This window comes from Anopheles nili, chromosome 2 (genome assembly GCF_943737925.1).
Source record: "Anopheles nili chromosome 2, idAnoNiliSN_F5_01, whole genome shotgun sequence".
Classification (NCBI taxonomy): Eukaryota; Metazoa; Arthropoda; class Insecta; order Diptera; family Culicidae; genus Anopheles; species Anopheles nili.
In genome coordinates this window covers 63,506,517-63,512,469 of record NC_071291.1, presented here as the reverse complement: position 1 = coordinate 63,512,469, position 5,953 = coordinate 63,506,517, and positions in this window count along the sequence as shown.

Sequence of the window (5,953 nt, the reverse complement as noted above, 5' to 3'; positions counted from 1 at the left end):
GTGTGCTACACACACACACAAACGCACACATGTACGGATTCGTCAATAAAAAGATGATAGCAGCGGAAAAGATGAAGCGAAAACAATATCGCTCAACCGCAAGCCTGATATAATGTTTACCGATAAATGGCTTATTTGACGCGCTCAAAACCTGTCAGCCGCCTAGACGGAAGGACCAAGACCGGTTAGAAATCCGGCAGATGCAAACTTGTGCACGTAGAAAAGGCTCGGTGTGGTGATACCGCATCTAGTAGGCCGCGTGAGAATGAAAACTCACTCACTTTCGCTCGAGCTCGCATTCTCTTGCTCTCAAACGCGGCTCATTACGTACGCAGCACCCTCACGCTCTTTTTCCTCATCACTTCCAACAGCTCACTCTCGCTCTCTCTCACTCTCTCTCTCTCTCAATGCTCCATCACGCATTCATCCCTTCTGTTAGCCAGCACACACCGTCGTGGTGACCGACCGGTTCCGTTTACGCCCGAAAACACCCAACCAACCGACCCACCCACATCAGACCGTTCCAGGCGTAAAAGAACGCCGTAGATCCCCTCCTTTTTGGTCCGTAGTATAGTAACCCAGATATCGTTTGCTTCTCACTCTCTCGGGTTGTGCGGGACTCATCGCCCCCGGGGACACGGCAGTTTGCCTTTTGGGGGGCAGAGGACAGAGAGCGGACATGATAATGAGGGGGGAAATTCACCCGGAAAAGCTTAAAGAAAAAAAATCCCACCACCAAAAAAGGACCAACATCGGAGAGACCCCAGAACGCACGCGGGGCGTAATCCTTTTCCAAGGCGAATTTTCAGCCTCCTCCTCGCTCATCAATCATCACCACATTTCCCTTTGCCAGACTGAGCGGTTTTGGTGGTGAGGGAGGGGAGTTTTTCGCTCTTCTCATGGGCAGGAACTGCCGCACCCTTCTGTGTGGCGCTGGCGAAATATTATCGCTAACGGGTCTCCTCCTTCGGGGTTTTTTGCTCACTATAGTGAGCGGGCGAGAATGCACTGCAACTTTTGACAGGTGCCAAATGGCGCAGACTGCCCGGCTTCAGGTGATGGTGGTTCCTAACCAGGACATTGTTATTTTTTTCCATACTTCCTCACATAAAACGCACGCAAGATTTCGGTGGCTCAACACCGTGTACACACCTTTTCTTTTTTCATGGAACCATTTTTCGCACACCGGTTTGGCGAGCAGCGTCGCCTCGGGATCCTAGTGTGCGCTGCTCACTTTGCTGCTCACTCTCATCTCACTCGCGTCTCACGGATTTTCCTTTCGACCTCCCCTAAAAACCGCACCGTTTTGATTCACGTTTATGATTACATGTATCGTGTTTGCCGGACAAAACGGAAGGATTTGGAATCGAGGCACACACACACGCACACAGAGCACAGTTCACTGATAAGAATTGGGATTTACGGATTGTTGAAAAATCCTCTGCTAAACTGCACCACTCCGGCCTTATCGCGGCCTTCTCACGCAAAATACACTCGATGGCACTACACCGAGGGCCCTCCCTGTAAGGACAGTTGGCTACCCTTATCACCAGCCACACACGCACATCCCAACCTCGGTGTGGACGTTGCAAATTTTCCCCTTCGCCATTCACTCGCAACCCCTCCGTCCGGTGGCGTCGGAAAATCGGCCACACGGGAAACCCGGAACGTGCAGTGTCTACGGAAAAACGTTCCGTCTCCGCAGCAGTCAGTGAGTACGACTAACTGTATATGTGCGTCTCCAGTGCTCGGGCTGCGAGAATGTCCCCCAACATAAGATGATGCTCGGGGTGCGGCGGTGGTGGAGGGGGAAGTGAAGACTGGGTGACACGTAGGGGGTGGTGTGTATTTTCTCTCTCACGCTATCGCATACGAATGTTTTTTCCTCATTCAATTTGTATGCTGGCTGAGCGCTCTTCTCTCTCTCTCTCTTGAAGTCTCTTTTCTCGCTTGCTCTCTCACATTGTGTTTTCTCTTTCTATCGAACGTGTATGTTTTGTGACAAAAAAAAAAACAATCAAGATTATGCTCATTCTCTTCTGGAAAACTCCAGGCAGGATGAGAGTGAGAAAGAGAATTACAGGATCGGTCTGAACGCTATGTCATTAGAATCATGCATTTCGCGGGTGTCAAACATCAAACAACCCAGAACGTTAGCATTTAAATTAATTCCAAACAACAGTTTGAGGATTTTCTTTAAAATCAAACCCCTGCGTATGAATTCTATGCCATTCTAATGAATTCACACAAAAGCTGCAGTTGATTTCACGGTTTAAACACATGCTGGGGACAACCAAAAATATGCCTCCCATACGTCCCACGCAGGAGCTTATAAACATTTGAAACATAATTATCAATTCAAAGAGACCGTTTAAAAAGCTGTGTGCAAATGTGGAACACAATCATAGTTCAATGACCTCTAGTATTGCAAAACATAGATTAAAAACGCTCCATATGTGGCATTTGATTTGTCCTATCTTTGGTAATTTTTTTTTTTTACAAATGTTTAAGTTGTTGCTTGCTTTAAAACTTGGTACAGCTTTTTTTTCAAGTATCGTTTGATTTTCCTGGATAACCCAATAAAATCTTCCTTTCGACAGCATCCAGTTTGACACACTTGCCCGGCTGCCTTTAGCTCCGTCGCTCTTCCTCGGGAAAATGCGGCGAAACACAAAACGCGTTCATTATTTGTTATTTCTTCATCTGCGAAAGGATTAGCGCTTTAATGATTTTCTTCGACAATGCGCCGGCAACGGGACAGCCGCGTGGTATCGTCGTTTGCGCCACATGCCCATCCACAGCGCGACGTTTAATCGACATTAAATTCGTTTATCCAGCGAACCTCAATTAGATCATAATGAAGCCATTAACGTTTGATTCAACAAGACGGTTTCGAACATTGCACAATCACAAAACAGCAAATAGGCGTTGGGCATTTGCTTCAATTATTTAGCGATCTCAGGAGGCCGTCGAAAGAATCGCTGCATAGTGCAAAAGCACTTTTCAATACTTTCCATTTCATTGTTTGTTTTTTTCGCCAAGGCTCTAGATTTAATCTACGTGCTTTTTTTAGCGAATCTGCGTTGGAATTGTTTGATAAGGAGTTGCATTGTTTGCAAAAAAATAGATAATAGACCATCGGTCTGTGAACCGGCGTTCCCCAGTCGTGTGGTCCTATTGTGCGCCTATTTTCGTCAATTTAATGCTGGTCAGATTTCAGCAGGTTGTAGAACCAACGGTTGACCCCCTACCCCACGTACGACCTTGATTCGTTTGTATATATTTTTACAAATCCGGCCACCCATTTGCAGGCGTAAACAGGCAACCTCGAAGTCCCCATTGTGCCTCGATTAGTCCACTGAAGCCAACGCTCCGGTCTTTTTATTTTCTGTCACCGGCAGCGAAAGGAAAAATCAAGGCTCCCTGTTTTGCCGTGCGGGCAGCAATTGTACGCATTTGCCGGATTTGTTTCGAAAACGAAGTGAAAGAGGAACGAACACTCACCGAAAAAATATTATTGCTCTCCGCGGCTCGCTGGACCGTACTATTCGTGCGCCGCGCTTTCTTTCCCGTCTCTCTCACTCTCTCACTCGCACGCACCGTTGTTGCTTTGACTCTTTCACACACTTGCCTTCCGCTTCGTTTGCTTCTTCTTCTTGCGCTTGGTAGCTGGTATTCTTGCTCTTCTTCACAAGTTCACACGCCGCCACTTACTTTTCCCTTTGCTGGTGCTTCTTATTTTTCTTCGTTTCTTCGCTTTCTGCTCATGCCAGCGGTGCACACTCGCTTCTTTTTCGTTGGCCGTGATTTTTGTCACCCCGCCCCGTCTGCTAGGAGCGAAACTTCCGGCCAAAACTTTTCACAACTCACACGACACCGGGAGCTTCGGACCCCATTCGCCGCGGCGCACGGTGGCACATTTGGGCCCCTCTCCACCACGGTACACACACAATTTTCACCACCGCCGAGATGTTTTTGCTGTGTCAATCCCCAGTGCCCCTGGGCTCCGGGATGCTGCCGAGATTGTTGTTGATGAGTTGATTCCCGAACGGAAACGGCTAGCGATCGTGGTTCCGTGCGCTGGCCCGTCTGCCCACAACCGATTTGTTTCGTTCAGCCAAATCGTTTTCGAATACTTTTTTCCAAAAATTTCCCCACCAAGCATTTGAGACAAAAATTACGCCTTGTCCACTAGCAGCGTAAGCTGTCACTCCAGAAACACGCTTTTCCACTGCTTCACGACTGACGTCATGGGTTGCGGGAGTCATGGCCCAGCGTTGGTGTGGTGAAAACGAGACAAAGCGTACCATTTGATCTGTTTATAGGTACAGGGTAAAAGCTCGGCCGATTCATCGCGTACCCAAGCGACAGCGAGCAAATCGTTTGAATTTTTACTATTTCGCATATTTAAATTTTCATTTTGGTAGCTTATATATTTTAAAGCAAACAAAACATAAAGCAATATAAGTATAACTAGAGAAAACATAAATGCCATTCAATTGCTATTAATAACATAATTTCGAATGATTCCTATTCGAAACAATATTCAGTTGTAAAACTGTTGATTTCCTGATTAACCGTTGATACTAAATAAGCATAGATATGGAAAAATGCATTATATTATTTCGAATGCACTCATTTTCTCCTTAGAAAGGTGTTACTAATCCTAAGCAATGTTTAATTTACTTTAAAGACATATCTTTCTGTCTGATACATTGTTTTAGATTCTTTTTTAGCGTTACATGTGCGTGTTGAAAATAATTTACGGTAGAGGATAGTTGAATAGAACTTATACGCAATGAATTAATAACACGTTTTTACTTCACTGTTACTTCTATCCTTGAATTAATTCATTAGGTTATTGATGGAATTAATTATGTATATAATAGTTTCCATCAGTTTATTAATTTTCTTTTTATTTGCATGTTATTCTTCTATGTAGGAGTCTGGAGGGATTTAATTAGTACCGTAGGGTATATGCAATGAACACGTGGAGGATTAACTTTTAACAGTAGAGAAATTTTTTAATTAAAAGTGAGAGCGACAAATTAGAAATCCAAAATTAGTGTGAAGTGTCTTTTGTAAATTGATTACTAAATAAATGCAATCAATTATTTATTTAACCGTTTTGATGATTATCCTTTACTTTTTCTTAATTTTAAAAATTAGATTACGAAGACAAAAGCAGCGATACAACTAGTATTAGAATATATCAGAACTTATTTAGGAATGTATGTTTGGAAGGACAATGGAGGAGATACCACAATAACCAGCTCTATGAGCTGTGCGATAACCTCATTGTCGTGCCCTAAATAATTCTTGGCTTTCTGCGGTAGGCTGGTCATGTGAATAGAATAGCATCGAACGACTCAGCCTATAATACCTTTTTAGGTTGCCCAAATGGATGGAGGTGTGGTAAATGTTGGAAGATCTGAATCCCGCGGCATCAATGGCCTGGCAGTAGTGTAAGCGAATATCACCCAAATTTTCTTTCTGATACCGGACAGAACATATTAACACCTGTTTAATGGTGTAGAATCGATTTATTTTGTCAAATTTAACCCGGCTACATAATGTTACATATATACATACACACAAAATCCATTTGACCATCATTTTTTACACGGATTTTCTGGCGTTTTAGCACCGTCAAAAGTATTCATTTGCTCTCCGCTTCTACACGCTATATCTCCGTTTTTAATCGTTCGCACATGTTTTACATGCGGGGCAGCATCCACGATTTGAAAGTACTAAAACTTTGCAACCGCCAAATGCAAGTTTAAACAAACAAAATGCATTTAGCTTAATGTACAATTTGTAATTGATTTTGAATCAATCTGGCGAACGTTGCGCGCCATTGCCCAGTTCAGATGCGGTACATGTGAGTGAGTTTGTGTGTGTATGTGTCCGTGTGTGGTCATTGATTCAATTTAACTAGTGCCACTCGTGTGTT